An 11,395-nucleotide genomic window follows, 5' to 3' on the forward strand; every position below is an offset into this window, starting at 1 on the left:
ATAAGGTTTATTAGGGATGGTGAAAGGTCCTGCCTGGAGCTGCCAGACGAAGCACGTGGCAGGGCCTGAGGTGATGGGGGAGAGGAGAGACAAAGGGAAGAGAGGGTGCTCTAGGAGAGCAGGGATTCCAAGAGGGGGAAGATCTAAGAGAGGGGAAGTCCCAAGAGGGCGTCTGGCCTGCCAGAAATGCCTCCCTTGTTCTCTCCAAGATGCACAGGGAGAGCCAGTGAGCAGGACATTTGGGAGGCAAACCTTCCAAGCCTTTTCTGAGGCCAGGCACACACCAAGATCAGCCAAGACTCTCCACCACGCTGCCTGGCCCACCCAGCCCAGCTCTGTCCTGGCCCTGGGCCACAGCAGCTCCCAGCAAGCAGGAGGCAAATGCATCTTGCCAAGAGCTGAAACACAGCACACAGGGAAGATGTGAAAAGTGGGTCTGTAAAGGCCTTTTAATTCACAGCTCCCACTGAGAGCTTTGGGGATCACAGATGGACAGAGATGGTTCTGCTCACCCCTCTGTCCAAAGGGGGGGTAACACACGCTGCTGCAGGTGCTTGGGTTGGTCCCTGAAGGTCCAGGTGGATGCCAAACCTGCTCTTCACAGCCTTCTCCCTTCCCCTGCCCCTCTGCCAAGTGCAGTGGGCCTCAAGGACTGAAAGGAGCACAGAGAGCCAAAGGGGGACACTTGCACCTGCCTCACTGGGAGCTCCCTGGGAAGCACTTTCCTTGAGAAGCAAGCCCCTGTCCTCCAAAGGCATTTCCCCAAATGTGCAGCTTTTCTGCTCAACACCAACACACCCTTAGGAAACGCTGGCAAGGCTGAAGGACTTCACGTCCTTTCAGGACAGGCACTCCAGCTCTAGCTCCTATTCCCCCAAGTGCCTTTCAGGTGGAGGCTCAGACGTGCAGCCCCAGGCCCTCTACAAACACAAGCTGCTCAGTGCCTCTTCACCTGCCTCAACTCCTGCCTGCGCCCACGGCACCAAGACCAGGCTGTTCCCAGCCAGAGCCCAGAGCCCTGCTCCCGCAGGACGCTCTTGCCAGCACCTTCCAGGCCTCTCCGCTGTGCACACAGCGCTTTTCATGCCCGCTCCCAACAGGCTCTGGAAGGCAGAGCACAGCCTGGCTGCCTCTGCCACCAGCACAGCCCAAACACAGGCGGAGGAAGAAGCAGCAGGGGCTGTTTTGTGGCCATGCCCAGGAGAAACCGGAAGGGTGCCCTCCCTCTGCTCTCACTTGGTTGCCTTTCTGACTGCCTCTGAGGCTGGGGCTGCCATTCCTGGGTTCTGGGGACCAGAACCACAGCCGGGATCCCGGCACTGCCTGACAGCGCTCCGGGCACTGGCAGGGTCGCGCGTCCCAGTCTCGGGCACCGCGCTGCTGCTTCCTTTGCCCTCAGGCACACCCAAAGCTCCCTGCTAAGCCTGGATGGTCGCTGGTTCTGCCCTCTCCCTGATCCTGTGCAGGGATGAAGCACTGCTGAGCTTTCTGGAAGCTATTCCTGAAAACTTCCAGCATTCCAAGCTCCTTTGCCCTCTGTGGAAGCTTGCCATGGAATCCCTCACAGCTGCCTTCAGAGCATACTCAGCTTGGCTCTTCCAAATTCCAGGGGCTCCAGGCTGCTCAGCAAGATCTGCAACTCCACAGGGTTGTGGAACTGCACCTTCAGCACAGGCACCTCTCCAGCCTGATCTGCCCTCGTTCCTCTGTGTGTGTGCACAGAACACGGCGTGGAAGAGAACAGCAGCAGGGGCCTGTGTGTCCCAGGGCCCGGGATTTGGGCCGCTTCAGCTCCACAGAGATGCAGGTAAGGGGGAGAAACCAAACTGTTTATTAATGGAAGGGAAGGGGAAGGGATGAGATGGGGGCCAAAAAAAGGAGATGGGCAGCGTTTGAGGGCTGGAGGGAGGGAGCTGTCAACAGGGAGGGGGAAGGCAGCAGCTATGGGGGCTTGCAGCAGGCACAGCTGTGGCCAGCATCAGGTGTGCCCGGAGCTCCAGTGACATTGAGTCCTGCTGCTCTCTTCACTGTCTCCTGGTACTCTGCTTGGGGCCCTGGTTCTCTGAATCCAGCAGATGACCTTAGTTCTGCACATCTTTGTCCAAAAACTGCCTGAATTTCCAGGTTAGTGGAGGATGGGCTGTCATCTTTGCTCATGGCTTCAAAGGCTGGAAGACAGATAAACTACCACAGTGAGAGACCAGGGGCTGTGTGACATCACAGAGTTCTGTGTAACATCACAGATCCTGTGTGACATCACAGAGAGTGGTGTGACATCACAGAGAGTTGTGTGACATCACAGAGATGTCCGTGTGACATCACAGAGAGCTGTGTTACATCACAGAGATAACAGTGGGACATCACAGAGGGCTGTATGATCTTGCACCTTCTGGAAGATGGAGTATCGCCCACTCTGTATTGCCCGGAGGACATGCAATGTTTGAAGTGGCAGCTCTGACATGGCACTACTGACATCCTCTGTCAGGCATTCAAGGGCTGCAAGAGAGAGGAACAGAGCCACGGTCAGATCCCGACTCTGTGGGGAGCCGAGGGGAGCCCCCCCTGCCAGGGCCATCCCAGCCGGCTCTTGCCATGGCCGGGAGGGATCAGGGACCAAGGGGATCAGCCCGAAGCTGCTGGCCACGCATCCCCCACGTGTCCCTGAAATCTCTGTGTGCTCTACCTAGGAGAGCAGAGCTCTCCGCAGCCGGGGCAGGGCTTGCAGCTCGCCCCGGCAGCCCCCGCTGGCAGCCCGCTGCCCTGTCTCACCATTGAGGATCAGCTGGAGCTTTTCCTGCTGTCCCCTCAAGCTCCTCCCGGCCGTTCCTGGGAACACAGAGCCTGTCAGGCCCAGCGGCACAGCTCCCTGCCAGCGGCGCTGCCAGCCCTGTGCCCACACGCCCTCCTGGCCCGGCTCGTGGTTCACCCATGAACCTGACGGCGCCTCTCGCAGGGGCTCCTGTGGGCTCTGCAGGTAGGGCAGGGCCCGGCGCAGGTGCTCGGCCACGCTGCTGCTGTCCTCTGCCAGCTGCAGAGAGCGGCAGGAGGGAAGGGTTGGCCCCGCAGCCCCGCCGGGCCGGGGCTCCATGGGCACCCGGCTCGGGCCGCAGGAGCCTGGAGCAGAGCCCGCGCGGCCTCGGGCTGCAGCAGCGGCAGGGGCACAGCTGCCAGCCCGCACACCGAGCACCGCGCTCAGGGGGCTTCTCCAGGCTGGGGCTGCGGCTTCCCGGCCCTCCTTACCAGGCACTCGGTGAACTTCCACAGCTTCTGGTTCTTCACCAGCTTTTCAAGATCCCTCCTCTTCAGGAACTCGGCCGCACAAAGCAGCGTTTCCTGAGAAGCCTGGAGAGCAGCAGAGACGCAGAGATGGCCCCAGAGCCCAGGGCGCAGGACCCGTCCCTGTGCCAGGGCCTGGAGGAGGCTGCAGCCTGCAAGGCGCCAGGGCAGGAGGCAGCCCAGCCCCTGCCAGGGGAACAGCAGCAGCTGCCGAGTCCTCACCTCTGCCACTCGGTGGTTCTCATCATGGCAGTGGAAGGAGAGTGGCAGCAGGCTCTGGCGCGTGTGTGTCTTCAGAGCCTCTTTTTCTTTTTCCTGTGGAAAAGTCATCAATGTTCAGAAGAGCAGTATGGAGAGCGGCTGCACTTGGCTATTGTCCTGTATGAAGGGAAGAAAAAGAGACCCCAGCATTGGCTGCACAGGGCTCAGCTTGGTGCAGGCCTGCAAATCCACAGGGCACAAAGTGTCTGGGCAGCAGCCAGTGGCCATGGCTGGGGGCAGTGAGCCTTACGTGGTCAAGGAGTGGCAGGAGCGCCTCAACCAGCTGCAGTGTGATGGGGCTGGGTATGAGCATGTCCTTGTCCAAGAAGATACAGCTGAGGAGCATGGCTGTCATGCTAACTATCTCTCCATCTGCATCCCACAGGAGCTCCACAAGACTTTCAGTCAGGCTCCACATTTTTTCTCTCTGTGAGGAACACAAGTTTGTGAAATGCCATCCAGCTGCTGCAGGGCCTAGAGGCCAAAGGGCTGTTCCAAAGCACTTGGGCAGCTGAAGCGGGAGGCAGGAGAGCTGGGAGCAGCTGGCCCAGCGCCCAAAGCCCAGCCAAGCCCAAGCGACTGCATTCCTGAGCGCAGCCTCTGCCCTGCCCCCTTCTCACCATCAAGGGATCCTTGATGAGCTCGAGAAGGGCCCTGAGCGCCAGGTGACGCCTCTCCTTGCACTCGCTCCTCAGGTGCCTTGACAAGATTTGCAGGACTCTGTCAGCACCGCGTTCACTCAATTCCAGGCACTCGAGGACCTGAAAGGCACAGGGCAGTGACAGGGGACCAGCCAGCAGGAGCCCAGAACCGCACAGGGCCGGGCCCAGGCAGCAGCACAGGGCGCGGGCACCGTCTCAGGCACTGCGGCCAAGAGAGGGCAGAGAGCCGGGAGGCAGCTGAGCGAGGCAGCGCTGGCCTTCAGGCTCAGCTCCACAAGGAACGCCAGGGAGGGCAGCTCCCAGCGTGGCTCCTGTGTGCTGAGCAGCCGGAGCAGGTAGCGAGCGATCCGAGAGCACAAGGGGATGGAGACACAGGACATCTCCCTGGCAGGAGACAAAGTAACCAAGGCTGTGGGCCAGGGGGACAAACCTCTCCCAGGACTGACTCACAGAGGTCTGGTCTTTCCCCAGCATCCTGCAAGGGCCCCTGGGCTATTTGGGAGGCGGCTCCTTGGGGACACCCTCCTCTCCCAGCCTTTTTCAGTCTGCTTGGCTGTCCCTCGGTGACAAGGCCCTCTGGCCCATGACCACAGGGACTGTGTGGGGCACCCCAGGCACAGAGCACAAATGTCAGGGGCAGCAGTGTGAAGGGGGTCTCACCTGGCCAGCAGACCCACAGCACAGTGGTGGGTGTCAGCACACAGCAGCGTGTCCCAGCCACACTTGCGTTCCATTGCCACCACCACATCCTCGTGCTGCATTTGGCAGAGCAGGGACTTCAGGGTCTGCACTGCAAACCTGTGTGCAGAGCAAAGCCCAGGTCATGCTGGGAGCACTGGCTCCTGCCCAGGGATGTGGCAAGGACAGGAGGACTGGGATGGAGCACCTGTTGGGGCTGGTGGCAAGGCCATATTGCTGCTGACATCCCTTCCAGAAGGTATCGACCTCCTCTGGCATATCCAGAGTGCTGAAGAGCTCTTGGAAGAGCAGATGGACAAACAGGCGGGGGAAATACACGGTCACCATCTGTGGGACACAGGGCAGCTGGAGGATCTTCCACATCACCACAGTTGCCTGCAAAGGACAGAGCCCCTCGAGACAGCGCTCAGTGCCGAGGTGTCCGTGTGGCAGGGCCCGAGCACGGGAGGGAGAGGCCCGGAGAGGCGCAGGGGGAGCACCGGGCCTGGTGGCCCTGAAGCTGTCCCAAGGCCAGGTTTCAGCCCAGCGCCTGAGGCAGGGAGACGCCGTGGGGGAGGGAGGATGGAGAGCTGCTGGAGGGGTGGCCTTGGGGCCAGCAAAGACAGAAACTCACAGCCAGGGCAAGGACAGCCGTGTGGTCCCCATCGGAGGTGCACGTGCTGTGCTCTGGCCAGCTCCCCAGCACATCGAGGAGTACGAGCATGGCCGGCTCTGCAGTCCTGGGCGAGCACATGATGCTCTTCCACATGGCCAAAGCAGCTCTGTGGGGTCAGATCTTTGTCTCAGAGGAGTCTGGGACACAGCAGCGTGGCCTGGGCAGCAGCGGGGAGCTGAGCTGCTCTGCCAGCCCTGCCTCTGCCCACTGCCCCTCACTGGCAGCACGCAGGCAGCCCAGCCCTGTGGGGACTGGCCCCTGAGGGGCAGGGGGGAAGCATGGCAGCACGCTGGGGGGCTGGCAGGGGCCAGGGCTGGCAAAGGGAGCAGCCAGAGGGCCCTGGAATTCTCTGTTTGTCAGACACCTGGGACAGGCTGTACAGGGTGAAGGGCTGCTGAGCCTTGTGGACACGTGGGCCCCATACCTGTCACACACTGGGGCCACACGCAGGAGAGCCATCACCACATCAGAGGGCTGTGCCTCTGTCAGATCCAGAAGGGGCCTGTACAGATTGAACTCAGGAAACTCATTGGCCACAAGGATGTACCTCACCATGGCAGGCAGCTGGAGAAGGCAGGGGAGACTTGGAAAGCTGCCAGAGGAAGGAATGTGCCCAGCTGCCCCAGAGAAGTGCTTCCCTTGCCACCACACTGCCATGGCCTCAAAGGCTTCCAGGGAGCAGCAGGCGTGGCTTGGGAGGCCAAGTAATTGCTGGGAGGATCCAACCCTGGCCACAGGCTGCTCACTTGCTTTGGGCTGGAAGGACCCTCCTCCACAAGCATATCCAGCAGGGCAGCACTTGGTCTTGGGCTCTGACCACAGTGCCCATGACGCTGTTCTCTTCCTCCCGAATCCTCTTCATGAATTTGCAAACCATCTGTAGCAGAAGGGCAAGAAGCCCGGGATGTTGCATGGAGTGCTCCGAGCACAGTGCTGGGCTGAGCAGTGCCAGCAGGCCCAGCCCAGGTGGGGATGGCTGCAGGTACCTGCGCTGTTCTGCGGAAGCGGCCACGGGTGCGTTCCTGCTCTCGTGTGCGCTGCACGGCTGCACCTGGCAAAGAGCGAGCGCAGCCCGAGCTGAGGGGCTGCGGGAGAGGCCGGAGAACACAGCCCAGCCCTGCGCTGCCCAGGCAGGGACAGCCCCGCGCCGCCCCAGGGCATGGAGCACGGCTGTGGGGTGTCTGCCCGGCCCCTATTCCATCCTGTCCATGGGCATGGCCCCAGGGGATGGGATGGGATGGGATGGGATGGGATGGGATGGGATGGGATGGGATGGGATGGGATGGGATGGGATGGGATGGGATGGGATGGGATGGGATGGGATGGGATGGGATGGGATGGGATGGGATGGGATGGGATGGGATGGGATGGGATGGGATGGGATGCGATGGGATGGGATGGGATGCGATGGGATGGGATGCGATGGGATGGGATGCGATGGGATGGGATGGGATGGGATGGGATGGGATGGGATGCGATGGGATGGGATGCGATGGGATGCGATGGGATGCGATGGGATGCGATGGGATGCGATGGGATGCGATGGGATGCGATGGGATGCGATGGGATGCGATGGGATGCGATGGGATGCGATGGGATGCGATGGGATGCGATGGGATGCGATGGGATGCGATGGGATGCGATGGGATGGGATGCGATGGGATGGGATGCGATGGGATGGGATGGGATGGGATGGGATGGGATGGGATGCGATGGGATGGGATGCGATGGGATGGGATGGGATGGGATGCGATGGGATGGGATGCGATGGGATGCGATGGGATGGGATGGGATGCGATGGGATGCGATGCGATGGGATGCGATGGGATGCGATGGGATGCGATGGGATGCGATGGGATGGGATGCGATGGGATGCGATGGGATGCGATGGGATGCGATGGGATGCGATGGGATGCGATGGGATGCGATGGGATGCGATGGGATGCGATGGGATGCGATGGGATGCGATGGGATGCGATGGGATGCGATGGGATGCGATGGTACCAGCATAGAATCAACAGTGCACCAGCTAGTGTAGGAATCCTGAGGATATTTAGAATAATGTTCTCATTCTCAATTTGGACGTTTAGAATAATGTTCTCATTCTCAATTTGGACATTTACACAGTGCTGGCAATATTTATATTTTTATACATTTATATTTTTATATATTTATATGGCAGCAAGACACAGGCAGAGTTGAAAATGTTTTAAAAGGTTTTTGTTATGGCAACAAATTAATGGAAACTGAAAAATTAATACTTAGGTACAAATACTTACCTTAAAACCACAGGCTGAGAACACTGTGATGAAAGACAGATGAAAAAAAAAATTATGCAAAGGGTTTCTTTAAGGGTAAAAGATTGAAAAGAATGGTTGTGAACTGTTTTATACACTCCATTTTCCCATAAAAGGATCTGTGTGCTTTGTAAGCAAACTAAGAAAAAAATTACTTTCTACTCATTCTCAGCAAAAAGACTTTTCCTATTTCTCCTTAATTTGGACAAGACTGCCTTCACCTTCAAATTTATTCTCTTGCTCACTTACCTGTGTAATGCTTAGTCCCTGTTCTGCATGCTCATTTTCTTCACTTTTATGAGGCATACTCTCCTCATCTTCTTTTTCCTCTGTTTCTTCAATTTCCCGTGCCAAGATCACCTGTTTCTCTGTTAGCTTTTTTTCTCCAGCTGATTATTGACAACTGTCCCCATTTTCTGGCACCAGCTGACAGAGGTGATCGTCCTGCTCTGCTCTGGGCTGGGATGTCCTTGCCTCGAGCCCTGGGGGTAATTTTGATTGCCACAATGTCAGGAAGACCTAAAGCTATTAGAGAAATGTCCAAAGGAGGGACACAGAGACAGTGAAGGGTCAGGAGGGGAAACCATACAAGAAGTGGCTGAAGGCATTTGGTTCTGCTGTAGGAGACTGAGGTCACACCTCACTGCGGCTGCAGCTCCTCTCAGGGGCAGTGAAGGGGCAGCTCTGATCTCTGTGACAGGGACAGGACTCAGGGAATGGCTGGAGCTGTGCCAGGGGAGGATTAGTCTGGAGATTAGGAAAAGGTTCTTTCCTCAGAGGGTGGCCAGGTACTGCCCAGGCTCCCCAGGGAATGGGCACAGCCCCAAAGCTGCCAGAGTTCCAGGAGAGTTTGGACAATGCTCTCAGGGATACACAGGGTGAGATTGTTGGGGTGTCTGGGCAGGGCCAAGAGTTGGACTTTCACAATCCCTATTGGTCCCTTCCAACTCAGGATACTCTGATTTTCCTCTCTTTGCACGATGCTCTCAGCTTGCTGCTCCACCATATGTTCACCTTCTGAAGCCTCGACTACTTATTTACAGTTAAAGCAGAGTTCTTCTGGTTACAATCCAAAGAAATACAGATTGAAAAACAACCAAGCAGAAATACCTGTTTGGACTGTTGAGGTATTACTTTGATCTTGAACTGTGGAGTCTATTGTGTCTTGCAAGTTCTAAAAGCAAAACAACAACAAAAAACACCCACCACAGCATTTTAAAATATAGATTTGCTTTCTTCTAAAAAATCCATATCCCTTCTCATATATATCTATTTCAGTAAGATAGGCTAGTCTTGAAAAGATCACTCGCTATCTAAAGAACCTGTAACACTCAAATCAATTGCTGAAAATCTGTTACCTTGTAGTTTTCTGTTCAAAAGCCAAGTGAATTTGCTAAAATTCTGTTTGTAACAAGGACAGAGTTAAAAGTGCGGGACTGAGAAATGTTTTGGTTTCCCTCTGCTCTCTCTACCAAAAGCACTTTATTCAATGGCTGAAACGGTACTTTATGTAATCTGAATTTCAAAGGTAATGTAAATTTTCTCTAAAGTGAAAAAGTAATACACCAGTAGGGTTTTAAACCAGAAGAAATTTTCTTTTTACCTGTTTGAAGATTTCCTTCACATTAAAATGCTGGCTGATGGATATACTATAAGAAATCAACTCCCACAAAATAGCTTTTGGATAAGCCATTACTTCATTCATTACAATCTGCTTGAATGTCTCATTCCTGTCAAATTGAAGATCACTGTTTAAGAGATTAAAATATTAGAAATAAAATTAAGTGTGACTACAGTGCCCTTAAATCTAATTTTTTTGATAAATCTCATAAAACCTTTAGGCTAAACATTGTCATTGATCTGTTTATACTGAATACAATCACATCCTGGCTTGTTAGAGATTAGTTCATTACAAATAAATAAATGCACAAAAGTTAAGAAATATTTCCAATAAAGCCTTTTACATCCTTCCTTTTGGATGGGGAACTGTTCAAACTCTGCTTACGTAAGAGAGGTCAAATTACTGTCTTTCTTGGTAGTTCTACACTGTGCTCAGCTGTGACTGAGCCTTTCTGGTTTATTTTCATTTTACTTGAAAATAAAAACTAATGGTTCAAGCTGAGTCTAGATTCAAGAAAAATCAGTGTTTACACTTGTCTTCATTTACATTTGCTTTGTCTTCTAAACAAAGATAACTATGGGGAATTTAGGTATGTATTCAGATAGGTTACATTGTATTTTCACTTGGTCTGTTGCCTCCGGCTTTTTAAAAATTGTATGAATGATTATTAAGAGTATCAAACCACCACAATCCCACTATAAGGCGTGTAAGACTGCCCCTCATGTCCATATTGCTCTTCTAATGTGCCTCTGATCTAACAGGCAGAAAAGACCCCTGGGTGTGAGAACAGAGCTGCTTCCTCTCGGGTTTCACACCTGCTGCTAAAATGTTTAGCAAAAAGAGCAGTATTGTACCAATTTTTATAGGGTTTTTAAGGTTGCAAATGCCTAATCATGAGAAGGATAACAGAGAGCTTACCAAAATTAAATACTTTGGCTACTTAAAGATCTTAGTCCCTGCAACTTTGAATGAGATCAAGTCTGTGAGTGCAGACGTGATGGTGCAGACCAACTTTTGATTCCTGTGATTCAAGAATCTGAACTACTTTTACCTTCTGAATAAGGCATGGATGTGATGGTATGCACAGGAATACTGATGTGGTATGGTTTTTGAATTATAGCAGTCTTTCTTCATCCCATTCCTAAACTGTGGGTATTATTTGCCTTAACCTTGTTCAATATGTGCATTATTTTATATTCTTACATCAAGTGAAACACTCTTTTTTCCATACCTTCACACAACAGCATAAACAAGGCCTAAGTAGTACAACCAATGTTAAAATATGCTTTACTTTTATACAAAATTCATACCTAGCTCTAATTTGATCTAGAGAAGAAAGGGCATTCTCCAAATATTCCTTCAGCTCTTCTTCACAGCTTGCCATTTTCATTTTTTCCAAAATTGTATCCAGATCATCTTTCATCACATAAGGCCACATTAAAAAGCTAATAAAAAGTTTAGTATATAAAGCTAAAAAACAGTTTAGTATATACTAAAATCTCCATAACTATTTAGGATTCAAGTAATTTGATTATGAATGTATATTCCACACCAAGACCTTAGCAAAACTTATCACCTGTGAAGATCTTCCTTGATAATGAACAGCTCTGACACAGCCACCCCAAGCTGGCTGTTGTAGCTATGAGAATTTGGCATCCAACCGGACTCCATACCTGCACAAGATCTCATAATAGCAACTTACAGCCACTTTGTACAGAAAGCAGCAGTGATCTTTATCACTTTTGCCATATCAAGAATAAGACAGGACTGTCCATTCAGTGTGAATCAAGCATTTAGCAAAAATGCACTTGACGGAATGAAACTTAAAAGTAGAAATTCCAATATAAAAGTCAGATATTTCTAGCAGCTGTTTTGAATTCCAGAGGGTTCTTTGTATTAAGAAGACTTTTCTTTACATTATGCC

General features: G+C 53.2%; 1 long non-coding RNA gene across 1 annotated transcript; it reads right to left on the reverse strand.

Moving 5' to 3' along the window:
- Positions 1–8,253: 8,253 nt before the first annotated feature.
- On the reverse strand, positions 8,254–10,903 carry LOC140680606 (uncharacterized). Its single transcript, XR_012051963.1, has 4 exons — positions 10,782–10,903; positions 9,454–9,598; positions 8,961–9,024; positions 8,254–8,332 (listed from the first exon to the last, which is right to left on the reverse strand). It is a non-coding gene; the product is annotated as an uncharacterized lncRNA (long non-coding RNA).
- Positions 10,904–11,395: the final 492 nt, after the last annotated feature.

Source organism: Taeniopygia guttata, chromosome 25 (assembly GCF_048771995.1).
Source record: "Taeniopygia guttata chromosome 25, bTaeGut7.mat, whole genome shotgun sequence".
Lineage (NCBI taxonomy): Eukaryota > Metazoa > Chordata > Aves > Passeriformes > Estrildidae > Taeniopygia > Taeniopygia guttata.